Source organism: Macaca nemestrina, chromosome 16 (assembly GCF_043159975.1).
Source record: "Macaca nemestrina isolate mMacNem1 chromosome 16, mMacNem.hap1, whole genome shotgun sequence".
Lineage (NCBI taxonomy): Eukaryota > Metazoa > Chordata > Mammalia > Primates > Cercopithecidae > Macaca > Macaca nemestrina.
The window spans coordinates 22,455,649-22,471,382 of record NC_092140.1 but is presented as its reverse complement, the minus strand read 5'-3'; the positions used below and the strand labels follow the sequence as shown (position 1 = coordinate 22,471,382).

Genomic DNA, 15,734 nt, shown 5'->3' with positions numbered 1-15,734 from the left:
TAGGAATAGGATGAGTAGGATAAAAAAGGAATGTGATAATGTATAACATGATGATGAAGAGCGATTCTGGAACCAGGTTTGGATGGTTCAGGGCCATCGAGCACAGCTCCACACAGAGGGAGGATAAAGATAATAGTATCCTAGCTCTGATGGGGTTCAAATCCACCCCCACCATTCATAAACTCCAGGATCTGTCAAGTTCTTAGTCTCCGTTTCTTCACCTGTATACTTATATCACCATTTTGAATATTAGAAAAAGTAATGCCTGTAAAACATTTTTAAATAAGAGGTGTGGCACATAGTAAACACATAGAAAGATAAGCTGTTACCATTGTGCCCAAGTTGGAGCTAGTATAATATCATAGAATGACATGCCAAGTTATTTTTCTAATCCTTCATCACCGACTTCTTGGATATGTTTTCCACCTGGTTGTACCATGCACATGTTCACTATTCCCAAGCTTTGGAGTGTCCTCTTCTTATCCCTTTTCACACTGATAAGCTCCTACCCAGCATTTCATTCCCAACTCAAATATCACTTCCACTTGGGTGGTCTCCTCAATTCCCCTGGACAGAGCTTGCTGTTCCTTTTCTATACTCATAGCATGTATTATCTCTACTATTTAACTCGTCACCTTATACTGAAGTTTTAAATCCACCTTTTTATACTCTTAGATTGTAACATTTTTATTTCTATTCCCAAGTCTTAGCATATGACTGGCAAAAAGCTAAATATTTAAAACAGATGGATGGAAAGAAAGAAGAAAGAGAAGGATGGAGTAAGGGAGGGAGAAAGGAAAGAAGGAAGGTTAGTTGTATTGCCAACCTCCATCAAAATGGAATAAAAGTGAACCCATTATCTTCACCCACACCTGAAATTCCCTGGAGTTCTCTCTCTCTAGGTTTATATGTTTTTTGTTTGTTTTTTGTTTTTCAGTGCTTTCACTGTCTCCCACTTTAAAACCATAATCCTATCTGACTTTCTTGCTCAATCCCTTAAAAGGCAATCCATTAGAACACCATCTTATCTCTCTTTTTTTGAGATAGAGTCTACTCTGTTACCCAGGCTGGAGTACAGTAGTGCAATCTCAGCTCACTGCAACCTCCACCTCCCAGGTTCAAACAATTCTCCTGCCTCAGCCTCCTGAGTAGTTGGTGCAGGCATGCACCACCACACCTGGCTAATTTTTGTATTTTTAGTACATAAGAGATTTTGCCATGTTGGCCAGGCTAGTCTTGAACTTCTGACTTCAAGTGATCCTCCTCCCTCGGCCTCCTAAAGTGCTAGTATTACGGGCATGAGCCACTGCACCCAGCCAACCATTTTATCTTTCTTCATGGAATATCTTCATCAGTCCACCTCTTATTCCTTTTATACTAATAGTTTAGAACTTGTGCTCAAAGCATTTTTAAAACCTTCCTTACTGCTCTCTCATGTCCAGTCTCTCCCTACTAAAATTTAATTTTCCCAGATAAAAACTAATTATGTCATTTTCTTGCTAGAATGCCTTTAAGAGTTCCCTGTTGCCTGACACTCAGTGTGCTCCAAAGTGTGGTCCCAGCCAACCTCTTCAGAATTCTCTCACTCAATCCCTTCTCCTTTAGCCAATGAAGTAGGCACATTTCTCTTACTCCACACTTTTGATCTCTTCCTCTACACCATACCTTTGCTCTTGGTCACTCTCTTCTCCAATGGCCTTCCTTTTTTCTTTTTAGCTCATATAAATCTTTTAATTAATAGTGTTTTATTTATCTAAGACCTCAGACCAATGATTTCCAGCCCATGGAGTACTAGAGATCATTTTAATGCTAAAAAAAATTAAATTTTGAAGCTTTCCAGGTCTGTCATGAACTGAAGGCTCTGAGATTTTAACTACTTGCAAGCTAATAAGTTAGCCTGTTACTGTTTCATGAATGCTGGCAGAAGGAGGAGACTCCTAGACCAACAACAAAGGACTTTGGCATAACGAAATAAGCAGCAAGCACATCAGGATACTGAGGCTCATAGCCCTTGCACCCAGTACTACCAAAGCAGTATTATGGGCCCAGATAGGTCTTTCACATCCACTGAGTTTGCTCACAGATGAGAAACTCAGAGCCTAGGGCTCAGCATTATTATTTTTTTTTCTAAATTTGATTATTAATTCATACATTATATTTGAGACATTTATGTGGTTTGTGTGACATTTTCTTACATGATAGAATATGTAATGGACAAGTCATGGTATTTGAGGTATCCATCACCTCAAGTATTTATTCCTATATGTTGGGAACAATTCAAGTCATCTCTTCCAGCTACTTTCAAATATAAAATACATTGTTGTTAATGGAATCAACCATAGCTTTTTCTTTTTCTCTTTGATTCTATATCTTTTTTTTCATTTTGTTTGTTTGTTCTGTCACCCAGGCTGGAATGCAGTGGCGTGATCTCGGCTCACTACAACCTCCGCCTCCCAGGTTCAAGCCATTCTCCTGCCTCAGCCTCCCGAGCAGATGGGATTACAGGCGTGCACCACCACACCTGGCTAATTTTTGTATTTTTGGTAGAGATGGGGTTTCACCATGTTGGCCAGGCTTGTCTCAAACTCCTGACTTCATGATCTACCCGCCTCAGCCTTCTAAAGTGCTAGGATTACAGGCATGAGCCACTGTGCCCAGCCGATTCTATATCTTTGCTACTATGTACAGTGCTGCAATAAACATGAGAGTGTAGATATTTCTTTGATATGCTGATTTATTTTCCTTTTGATAAAGACCCAGTGGTGGGATTGCTGGATCACATGGCACAACATTTCAGCATTATTTTTTAATATTTTTTATTTTTTTGAGAAAGCCTTGCTCTGTTGCCCAGGCTGGAGTACAGTGGCATGATCATGGCTTACTACAGCCTCAACCTCTCAGGCTCAAGCAAACCTCCCACCTTAGCCTCCTGAGTAGCTGGGACTATGTGCAGGCCACCATGCCTGGCTAATTTGTGCGTGTTTTTTGTAGAGATGGGGTTTTACCATGTTGCCCAGGCTAGTCCTGAACTTCTGGGCTCAGGTGATTTGCCCACTTTGGCCTCCCAAAATCCTGGGATTACAAGCCTGAGCCACCGTACCTGGCCTCCAGCATTATTTTTGAGCAAGCAGCAAACATTGTAGCAAATAATAGTCAGTCCTTTTCTCTCCAAGTAGCATGCATTTATAGGGAAGTCAGACTATGATCCCGTTACCTACCAGTTGCCTGTATTACTAGCTACAGAAATGGGTTCACCAGTAGTGGGATACGCCTTGCAGTGTGTGGAGATATTCAAGGCTCATGCTTAAAAATATTAAGAGTTTTCCACTCTTAACAATATTGAGTGGCAAACATCATGACAAACAAGTATACATTCATAGACTTGTATTCTATTAGTCATGGAAGTGTCTACACACCTTTTTGCAAAGCAATTATACAGGTAATTTGTGAAGCCTGAGTCAGTCTACAGAAAGTGCAACTCTCATTTCTGTCATCCTTAGGGGTCTGTAATATATACAGGTTGGAAACCACTACTTTTCATTATAAAGCTCTTTGAGGTCTCAGACTGCATTTTCATGTCTTTTTATTTCCCATGACCTAGCATAGGGTTAGGTTTATTCTAACTATTTAACAGATACTTGTTAAAAAAAAAAAAAAAAGAAGGTAAATAGAATTTGCCAATAAATTCGAGTTGAAAACTATGGAGATACATTTCATAAAGAGTATCAGTGAAGGCAGCTGACTTTGAAAACAATAGGAGACAAAGAGTAACTGTACGTCGAACCCAGGATGTGGGGAAGCAGGTTTCCGCATGAGTTTGATTCCATTTTTCTTTGGTGTGTTGTAGAATTCTGTTAAAATTCTGAGGAGTAACAATTCAATAGCCAAAAAGAGATGCTTCTTGCAGGTAATGATATAGTAAAGTCACCATGACAGAGTTCAAATAGTAGCAGAATATTGATCAGGAGACCGAGATTGTAGTTTGAGTTCTTCCCCTAACAAGTTGTATGATATTTGACGTATATCCCCTGTCTTCATCTGCAGTGGACAGGGACAAGGCTGAATTCTGTAGGGGATGTTGTTGGGGCCTCCTCATGGTACACAGCAAACCATGGCCACACTTTTTTTTTTTTAAGTTCTTCCCATCAACAGATGGAGTCTATTTCTCCATTCCTGGGGCACTCAATTGGCCTCGTGACTTCCTCTGACCAACAGAATGTGGCAGAAGCAACCTTGTGCACACCCCAAGTCTGGACCTCAAGAAGCCTTGCAGCTTGCACTCTTGCACTGAGAACCCTCCCACCACACAAGCAAGCTTGAGTTACCTTTATGAATCAGGGGTCAGCAAACCTTTTCTGTAAAGAGTCAGATGGTAAATATATTAGCTTTGGTGTCTGTACAGTCTCAGCCTAACTCTTTCATTTTACTGATAAAGCAGATACAGGCAAGATATAAAAGAATGTACTCCAACAAAGCTTTATTTACAAAAACAAGCAAAAAAACTGGATTTGGCCCATGGGTCACAGTTTCAGATCCCTATGATAGAAGGTAAGAAACTATGTGAAGAGAGCCCTAGCCATGCCCACTGCCCCAGCCATCCCAGCTAAGGCCCCAGACGTGGGGGCAAGCCCAGCTTAGATCAGCTGAAACCTCCTGAGGCCTGCAGCATGGTCCAGCTGCCCCACCACAGGAACAACCTGAAGAAATCTGAAATGAACTCAGCCACTGCAGTTTCAAGCCTCTAGGTGGTCTGCGACACTGCCAAAGTTCAACCATACACACATTCCAATCTTCTTTTCCAGTCTAAATTACCTGTTCTCCAGTGGCTGTGAGGTTACTGAGGGCCCAGAGCTGCTCCTACTTCAGAGAACTGCCTTACCTTAGAGATTACACTCTGCCCCCAAGGCAGTCCACGATAAATGGCTGACAAGGAGGTACAACAGGTCAAACCCCTACTGCAAAGTGGGTGCAATTCAGGAGTTGTGGGCTCTCTCTGGGAAGCTGGAGTGAGTTTTCCTCTGAAATCTTGCTTTGTTCGGGAGCTTCTTCCCTGTCCTGCCTTGCTTCCCTCTCTTCCCTTCTCCTGCATGTACTCTTCCAATAGACCATTTGCACAAAAATCACCATGCCAAGTTCTGCTTTTAGGAAACATAAGATAGCTCCTAAAATTTCTTTGGTATCCATCATAATTATAATCAGGCCACAACTTGGGATAAAAGACTGAGATGCAAATGTGAAGGGCAACATAATAAACCAAAAAGATGAAATTAAACCCACCTTAAGACATGGCAAGAAGAGCGTAATCTTCTATGCCACAAATGCCTTGTCTGCACCTAGAAATGCTAGTAGGGGAAGGAAAATTGAAAGTAGAATTTCTTGGAATAAAATTAAAATCCTGGTAATCTGTCTTCACTTAATATCATTTCCTTAAAATTACCAAAATCTATCAAATTTTTGAAATATATGTTTATTATATTGTCCCAAAAAAGTCCCTGTTATAGTTGGTGCATTTCTCCCCTCCAAATCTCATGTTGAAATTTGATGCACGGTGTTGAAGGTGAGACCTAGCAGGAGGTGTGTGGATGGATCCCTCATGTGTGACTTGATGCCATTTTTAAAGGATTGAGTGAGTTCTCACTCGAAGTTCTGACAAGAGCTGACTCTTAAAACGAGTCTAACACCATTCTCTCCTTCTCTTGCTTCTGTCTCACCATGTAATGCCTACTTCCACTCCCCCATGAATGGAAGCTTCCTAAGGCCCTCCCGCAAAGCAGATGTGGGTGCCATGCTTCTTGTACAGCCTGCAGAACCATGAGCCAAGTAAATCTCTTCTCTTTATTAATTACACAGCCTCAGGTATTCCTTTACAGCAACACAAAATGGACTAAGACAAACCCCATTCTATTGGACACTGTGCCCACATCACGCTAATAGACAATGTTAGTCCCTAATCTTGTCTCCCTTTTGTCCTTTGTTTCCTCACTGAGAAAAAACAACACAAGTTGTTCCAACACATCGTGTGAAAATTGAGACTACTAATGAATTCATGCACATAAATTAAATTGAAATCACCAGATGGACAGTAATTTGTAAATACAATATACCTATCATCATTATTCTTCAAACAGCATTCTGAGTATTCTGAATCAAAAAAAAAAAAAAAGGAAAGAAATATTGCCATCAGCGGGTTCCCTGTAAACTGGGAATTGGGTAGCTGGCAAAAGGAGAGATCTGAAGGAAATCTGAAGAAAAAGTAATGAGAGCAGCAGGGTTCCCTTTCAAAGGAAGAGAAATAAAGAATTGTCAGAGAGGAAATACTAATAACTAGCACAGCGAAGTATGTGAAAAGAATCTCTAAAAGATATGAGATAGAAACAGAAAGACAGCCTATATCTAGAGGCTAGAAAGGGGAAATTTAAGAAAAAGAAAATGCATTTGTTGGAATAACATGAAGATGCTTCCTCCATGTGGGTATGTCTTCTAGGGATGAAAACACTCAGGAAAAGAGTGTAGTGAAAAATAAAATCAGGAATACCTTGGTAGCTACACACTGGAATTTATACGTTCTTAAATATGTGTTAGTTTTAAAAAATAAAGATTTAAATGAATGTTTTCTGTTTTGATTTTCATCATTTCAATTAGTTTATATTTTTTTCTAAGTGAGAATTATTATCCAAACTAAGATGGTTCTGTCATACTTGCTTTCTTAGTAGAAAATAAAAGAAAAAGAAAGAAAGGAGGGAAAGAACAGTTCAATATACAGACTTCTTTTGAAATGCCGAGCACTTCATCCAAACTTTCTATATCTTAGTTTCCTCACTTGTATGTAAATGAAAAGATCAGGATATGTTTTAAAATTCAATAATTCTTAGGGAAAAACATGAGGTTTTACTGCATGAATACTAACTGGAGGAAACATTCTAAATGGCATTTTTAAGTCAAATTGCTGTTTGTAACCTTAGAATACAACTTAGAAGAGCAATACTTTCTGCATTGCTTCAAATCTAAAAGTATTCAAAAAAAAGCTAATTTGGTACAGCTGGAAGAGCTCTAAGGATGTATGTTAATCTAATGACTGTTTAGTATAGGAAATTATAGCTTAAATAATTTATATGAATTTGGATATTCATTAAGGTTTAACAGCATTTGAGAAGGAGTAATTTGAAGACCAGGAACTAAAAATAGTGGCATTTGCTTTCACAGAAACCACAAGTAAATGGCAAAGCATATAATTAATGTACACATTACTTCATTTTAGGGTTTATGCAAACCAAGAGTTACACAAACTATAAGACATTTTGAGTTCAATGCATGTGGTTATTTTCAGTGAATTAAAAAATCTGTAAGATTGAAAAAGGAATCAACTAGATAACTTTAAAATAAAAATTAGCAGGAAGGCTTAGGGAAGCATTTTTGTGGATAAATTTGACTTCATCATAATCAAGAGAAGGGTGTAAAGACAGACTAGGGAGAAAGATGGCAAAGGATAATTAGGAAGCAACATCCCAAAGCAGGTGATGAGAATTCCTCTCTCACATGGAAGGGGATTCCCTGAAAATGCACAGAAGTAATTGTCCCTCAGGAGGGGAAGAGGCGAAAGCAAATGTAATTAACTACTAGTTGCCAAGACATTTGCTTTTTCATGGGCTTCAATTCTGCTCTTCTTGTCTCCTTCTAAACCACTCCTTCCTGGCCACTGGTATGAGGAAGTGCTTCCTGAACTCATGTGGTTCAAATCTCTCTCCCTGTGCCCCAAGTCTCATTTCAATTTTGATGACTGCCCTCTGGGTACTGGTACTCCATGGATCTGATTGGGTTCCATGATTGACTTCTGATTTGAATTCTCCAAATTACCATGAATATTACCATCTGAAATGTTCCCTATTTTTTACTCTTCTGACAAAATCCACCCCTACTTCCATGGCTGTAACTATTTAGTCATTACAAAATGTTTGAATTGGTGAATCAAGATATTTGATATATGCCACAATCCAGACTGTTTTCATATAAAACACACGTTTCATACCTTTGGTCTTCAATGTGAAGAATTTCACATTGCTTATTATTTAGGCACCAATACATTATAGAATATATAATTTTAAAAGTTATGTGTAATTCTATATTATTAAAATATACAAATATAATTTATGTATATTAATAACAGTGTTACAGACTTTCAATAAATCAGCATGTTAATCTCACAACTAAGATTTTGTGAATGACTGAAAAGTATTTTATGCTGGTAAAGTATACATAATACAAAATCCCATCTGAACTCTTTGAAAGTGTAGAGTTTTGTGGTATTAGCATATTCACATTGTTCAGCAACATCGTAACCATTCGTCTCCAGAAGATTTTCATCTTCCCAAACTGAAACTCTGTAACCACTAAACACTAACTTTTCATTCTCCCTCCTCCCAGCTACTGACAACTACCATTCTCTTTTCTATCTCTATGAATTTGACTACTTTAGTTACCTCATGTAAGTTGGCTCATACAATATTTGTCCATGTATGACTCATTTATGACAGCTAGCATAATGTCTTCAAAGTTCATTCATGTTTTAGTACATGTCAGAATTCCCCTTCCTTTTTTGGGGGGGGGTGGGGGATGGAGTCTCGCTCTGTTGCCCAGGCTGGAATGCAGTGGCCGGATCTCAGCTCACTGCAAGCTCCGCCTCCCGGGTTTACGCCATTCTCCTGCCTCAGCCTCCCGAGTAGCTGGGACTACAGGCGCCCGCCACCTCGCCTGGCTAGTTTTTTGTATTTTTTAGTAGAGACAGGGTTTCACCGTGTTAGCCAGGATGGTCTCGATCTCCTGACCTCATGATCTGTCCATCTCAGCCGCTCCCAAAGTGCTGGGATTACAGGCTCGAGCCACCGCACCCGCCGAATTCTCTTCCTTTTTAAGGCTGAATAGCATTCCATTTTGTGTGTGTGTGTGCATGTGTGTATAAAAATTACATATACACACACACCACATTTTGTTTATCCTTTTAAACATTGATAAACACATGAGTTCTTTCTTGGCTATTATTAAGAATGTGGCTATGAATGTGGATGTACAAATACTTGTTAAAGTTTCTGCTTTCAATGCGGAATGGTCATAGTTTTTGTTTCATTGTTTATATTTAAAGTCTACAACATTATGTTATGGGATACAGAGATACTGAAAAGGTTACTATAGTGAAACAAATTAACATATCTATAACCTCACACAGTTACATATTGTGTGTATGTGTGTGTTGGTGGCAATAGCAGCTATAATCTACTAATTTAGCATGAATCTCACATACAGTACAAATTTACTGCCCATGGTCTTTGTGTTACAACATTAGATCTCTAGACTACAGAGAACTCAATCGTGAAAAAACAAATAACCCAGTTAAAAAATGGGAAACAGACCTGACTAGATATTTCTACAAAGAATACATAAAAATGGCCAACAGGTATGAGAAAATATGCTTTGCATTAATAAAAGGGAAACACAAATCAAAACCACTATGAGATACCATCTCACCTCCCGTTAGGATGGCTGATAACAAAAAGACAAAAGACATCAAATGTCAGCAAGGATGTAAAGACAAGGGAACTCCTGTCTACCGCTGATGAGAATTTAGGTTGCTACAGCCATTAAGGAAAACAGTATGGAGATTTCTAAAGAAATTAGAAATAGAACTACCATATGACCCAGCAATCCATCTTCTGGGTATATACCCAAAGGCAATAAAGTCACTAGCACATAAACATATCTGCATACTCATGTTCATTGCAGCATTAGCTACACAGCCAAGATATGTAAATGACCTCTGTATCTGTCAACAAATGAATGGATAAAGAAACTGTGGTAGACATAAAATGGAATATTATTCAGCCCTAAAAAAGAACAAGATCTTGCCATTTGCCACATGTATGAGGCTGAAGGACATTATGCAGACAGATGACAAATATTTCATGATCTCACTTATATGTAGACTCTAAAACAAAAATTCAAACATAAGAGAAAGAACAAAACAGGGATGGGAGGGAGAAGGGGAAGAAATAAGGAGACGTAGGTTAGAGGATACAAAACTAAGTATTTTAAAAATTACTTTAGTGCCTGGTTAAGTATCCTGCTCCTAGCTACTCAATACATTTCTACTAAATGCAAAATAGCATTCCCAATTTCTCATGATTATTTTGTTGTCAAATATTAACATTTGTCATTTTAGTAAAATGACAGGAATTACTTTTCTAATTAATAAAATGAATCCCTATTTTCCTTTAGGAGTCTTCACTGAAATTGTTACAAAATAGTTAGAAGGAAATGTACAATGAAAGGTTATTTTAAGAAAGGTTATATGAAGAATTGCTTCTTAATTAACAATCCTCTTTACCAATTTAGTTGTAATTGATGTCCTTATAAAAGTGAAGTTTCTGTAGCATTAAGATTCTTCCTTAAGGCATGTAGTAATCATTTAAAGGTGGACTAACATACAATGAAAGTTAACCAGTAAGTCAGGTTGCACTATTGGTAAGTTTGTGCTGTTAGTGTACACTTTCAAATAAAATGAATATCGTTGAATTAGACGCTGTTACCTTTCTAATTTTACTGGCAATTTTAAAAAGAAAATGAAATCCTTGGCCTGAAAAAGCAAAGGTCATTTAACTTCCCTTGCATTGTTTGTAATCTTTTAAAAGTATTCTAATGAAAAATAACATTAATATCTAAATTCATAAAGATTCCCTCCACTTTAGTCTCTTTACCTTATTAAATATACTCTCATTACTGATGCTAATTATGAAAATAAACCACACATGACCTCCAAATCACATTTTTTTCTTTTTTCTTTTTTTCTGAGACAGAGCCTCGCTCTGTCACGCAGGCTGGAGGGCATTGTTGCGATCTCAGCTCAGTGCAACCTCCGCCTCCCGGGTTCGAGCGTTTCTGGTATCTCAGTCACCTGAATAGCTGGGATACAGGCGTGCACCACCACGCCTGGCTAATTTTTTTTTTTTTTTTTTTGCATTTTTAGTAGAGACAGGGTTGCGCTGTGTTGGCCAACCTGGTCTCGAACTCCTGACCTCAAGTGATCTGCCTGCCTCGGCCTCCCAAAGTGCTGCGATCACAGGCATGAGCCACCACCCCTGGCCTAAATAACTTCTTAAAAATAATATGTAATTATAACTTCAAATGTTATAGATGTATAAGAAACCTATTAGAATCTCTGATTTTTCAGTGGCAAAAGTAACATCTCTCTGCCGTTTTTACAAAGAAAAAAAAAAAAAAAGCTGATACCTACACATATACAGGTGTGGTGTAATATAATATGTACACAGAATACAATAAACATAATAACATATACCTATATCACACATGTCTATTAAACAGCACTGATCATTCATTCTATTACCACATGTTGAATGCCTATAATATAGCAGGCACTCTTCTGGAGAAAATGACTTGACATCTAAGGTAACTAAAGATCTGACGTAACAAAGTCTATTTTACATGAATGTGATTGCTTTTAAATACCTTCTGATAAAGAAAAATAATCCTAACATTTTGTATATGAAGGGTAGTGTAGACCCACTATGGGTTTTGACTCCAGATTGACCTGGTTTCAAATAACTATTGCATCGCTTACTAGATATGTGATTTATGTAAGTTACTTAGGTGATTTATGTAAGTTATTTTAAGTTCTTTAAAAAAAGAACTTATGTAAGTTCTTGCATCTATGAAATGGAGATAATAATATAGATTCTTAGGGGGTGGTTGTTGCATGATAATTATACACACACACACACACATATAGCTTAATACCATACCTAACACACCCTTCGAAAGGTAGTTCTTATTGAATCTCATTGCTGTGATTCAGGAAATATGTACAATGACACTGTATTAGTTTTCTATTGCTTCACTAACAAATTACCACAAATATAACCACTTAAACAGAGGTTTATTATGATTTTATAGTTTTATAGATCATTAGTACAACACAAGTTTCATCAGGCTAAAATCAAAGGAACTGCACTTCTTTCTGCACTCTAGGGAGGATAAAATCCTGTTTTCTTCCCTTTTCCATCTGCTAGGGGCCACCTGCATTTCTTGGTTTGTGGCCTCCTTAATCTATTTTCAAAGCCAGCGACAATGGGTTGAGTCCTCTCATCACATCTCTCTGGCCACCAGAAAAACCAGAAAAGATTTTTTGCTTTTAAAGATTCATATGATTGCACTGGACACACAAAGATAACTTAAGATAATCTCCCCCATCTCAAGGTCTGGAAACAATGACATCTGCTAAGTCCCTTTTGCCCTGCATGGTAGCACATTCACAGGTTTCAAAGATCAGAGCATGCACATATTTAGACAGCACTATTCGACCTACTAACGACACCACGGGACCAACTGGAAGGGTCCTGTATTGTGGCAACAAGTGGCTGGAACTCAGATGTAACTATTGCTGCTGCTGGCATTGGACATTCCTAGAAACATGGAACTTAATGCTGAAGAAACTTTCCATTCTTCCTCTACCCACGTGAAATCGTGTTAGTGTAAATGCTATTAAGTTAGAAGCAATCATGCTCTACGACTATCTTAAGAGAGCAGTCGTGTTGAAAATACGCCCATCTATGTTGAAATCCTTGGACTCTCTGACACTACTTTCATGTCCCTAATCAATATATCCCACGGCTGCAACTACCTGGGGCTTTAGTGTTTAACCATTTTACACTCTCTGTGAATGTTCTTCTCCACAGTGTACGTTCTGCTCAACAGTCTTAGCAAGACAGCACGACTGGTTTGGCAGCTTCATCTCAATTAAGCAAATGAATTATTCTAAATGGATCTACCTAAGTAGTTTGATCATGCCACCATCTCACATGTTCTGTCTAACGAACAAAGATGTAATAAACAATTTAAGTACATCGTTTGGCCACTATATTTAATTCCTTTCATCTGGTAAAGAAAATAACATATTTGCCATTTTAAAAAGCAATGAAATAGAGTGGAAATTTTGTTTTACCTAGTCTTAAAATCAAGGAATTTAATGCAACTTCATTAAAGCTGATGAATATTTTTGGTATATCTACAAAGTTAGGCACCAGGGCCTCAGTAGATGGACCACATTTGTTCATTGCACTCAAAGACGCTAAACTATAATAGAGGTAAAAACCCATAGATTCTACCATCCTAACCCCTCATTTAAACAATAAGGAACTGAATTCTGAAAGGTTTAAATGCGGCTGATTCCACCTTTGATGCATAATCCACCTTCATATCCCCCAAAGTAGAATTCATTAGCAAGACTGGGCTTCTGAGATTAGGGAGGTCAAGGCATTCAGCAGAACACTGACTCTAATTATCTTGGTAATCCAAGAGAGAGAAGTGGTGCAAAAGATATCAAGCACATTAATAATATTAGAGAAGCAATACTAGAAATAGCTAGAGCTCCCTTGTCAGACACATCAGGGCTTTCATCTCAGTCCAGTATGTTAGCTTGTGAGCTTCACCAAACTGCTTGACCTTTCTAAGCCTCAGATACCTCATTTGCAAAGCATGGAGACATCATAGCATGGAGTACAAAAACGCAGACTTCTGGCTTTAGAATCACATGGGTTTGAACGTGATTCTGCCATCTTCAAGCTGGGTGATGTTGAGTTCATTCACCTCCTTTAATATTACTCTCACTGATATTGGAATAATACCCGCCTCAAAGGTATTATTAACTCCTTGTTACAAGGAGCAAATGGGGTACATAGAGCACTTAGGGCAGTGTCTGAGTAACAGCAAGCAGTCAGTAAATAGTAACAAGTGTCACTGCAAATTAATTTGATGATGCTTTGTGAAGATTATTAATAAATGCAAACCAATTCCCTCATACCTGACAATTGCTATGGTCTGACGTTTATGTCTTCTCAACACTCATATGTTGAAATCCTCACTGCCAAGGTGATGGTCTTAAGAAGTGGAGCCTCTGGGAGGTGATTAAGTCATGATTTGGTTTAATGCCCTTGTTATACCAGCCTGAATGAACTATTAAAGCAATGCTGTGACTATCTACATTCTAATAGTAATTGTATATTTTTAAAGTGTCTTTAACCACAGACCCTATCCTCATGCCCCAGCAACTGAACGATTAATTTGTCCTCATTTCACAAAGTAGAAATTTGACTTTGGTAAGGTCCAAATGGTTCAGGATCAAATATTAAAGTAGGAATGAAGAAAGAATTCAAACTCAGTGACCCCTGGCTCTCTATTCACTGCTTTACCTGTTAAATTATATCACCTTGGCAGTTTAACAGTACACTGGAAACATTTTCGAGGAAGAATATTTATACACACAACTCCTGGCACCATAAATATTTGTCTGAATTTATCCTGCTCCAGGCCAATCAACACCTTATGAAACTTGTGATTTAAAAGGCTTAGATTTTTATTCATGCAATGTTAATATAATGGAAAACAATTCAGTATCTCCAGCAGGAATGATTTTACAGGCATTAAGCAGGTGGCAGACTACATAAACTTTACCTTTCTTGACATTTTTAAACAACTAATATAGTTTTAAAGCATGTACATTTTTGTGTCATTTAAATAGGAAAATTATTAATGATAAACAAAGGTTGTAAGAGACAGAAATTTGAGGCATTTTGTTTACATTGAGTTAAGGACATATAAACTTTGACAAATGTTAGTGGAAGTTACCAACACACATTCCTTTCATAGCAATGGAAGACCTCTTTGTATAATTCCAAATAACCCTTCTAACTTGTGAAAAATGAATAAGGAACTGGAGTGTACAGAACACCAAAGTATAATAAGATCAGAAATAAGTGAGCTTAACTCCAGTTTATTTCCGAGTTAAAAACTAAGCAATAATTCCAAACAAGTACATTTCATGAGGCTTATCTTTCATGGCACTTTTCTTCTGACCTAGCCCAAAGAGAATGCCCTCATTTTTACTATTCATTCCCACATAACAATTCCCTGGCTTCCTTCCTTACCTGCTGTGCTTTCGTATTGAATTAGAACTATAATTAGTCAGCACCTACTCATTTAGTCCACGAGTATGTATTTAGCACCAGGTACCATTTGTGATAATAAACAAGAGAGCTGTCCCTGCTCTCCAAAAGCTTATAGTCCAGTGGGGAGAACACAAATTAAGCAGAAGGTTTCAAAACAGTGTGATAGTATCTGAGGCATGTAGTGTGGAAAGGGCTAAGGCTTAGGTAAACAGGGTGTTCTGGAAATGCATGGAGATAATGTAGCCAAATAACTTCACGGACTCAGATGCTAGACAGAGAGCACCTGTTGAGCAAGGCACTGTGTTGGGGCATTGTAAAATATAAATTCAGCCCCTGCTGCCCAGAAAATTCACTGTAATTGGGAATATGGAGGCCAAAGTTCTCTCCCCTTTTTTCCAGAACCAAACTGCCTCCTAGACATCTTCACTTGGATGTCCCACCAGAGCTAAAACTTATTAGACTCAATGCTTATTTGTTTTCTCCTCCAATCCCCAAACCGGATCCTCACCTCCAACATTCTCTGTCTTAGCAACTGCCCCAACCCATCCAGTTACTAAATTAGAATGAGAAGGAGCATTCCGTGGGTCACTTCCTACTTCACCTCTTACTTCAAAAGCATAGGACAATGTTTGGGAGGGTGAGTAGTAACAAGACGGGAATAGTTCACAAAGGTTTCATGGGACAAGCTGAAAACTGTAGGTATTATCCTATAGACAATTTTGCCAT

At 38.2% G+C, this 15,734-nt stretch overlaps 2 long non-coding RNA genes across 3 annotated transcripts in view; both read right to left on the bottom strand.

Annotated features, from left to right (window-relative positions):
• Nucleotides 1–15,734, bottom strand: part of LOC105477168 (uncharacterized) — a 143,758-nt gene that overhangs the window by 98,488 nt on the left and 29,536 nt on the right. The window lies entirely within an intron of this gene.
• LOC105477162 (uncharacterized) overlaps nucleotides 1–15,734 on the bottom strand; it is an 85,161-nt gene that overhangs the window by 61,718 nt on the left and 7,709 nt on the right. The window contains exon 2 of the long non-coding RNA XR_984509.3: nucleotides 5,278–5,342. This is a non-coding gene — a long non-coding RNA (uncharacterized lncRNA). The remainder of the gene's footprint in view (nucleotides 1–5,277; nucleotides 5,343–15,734) is intronic.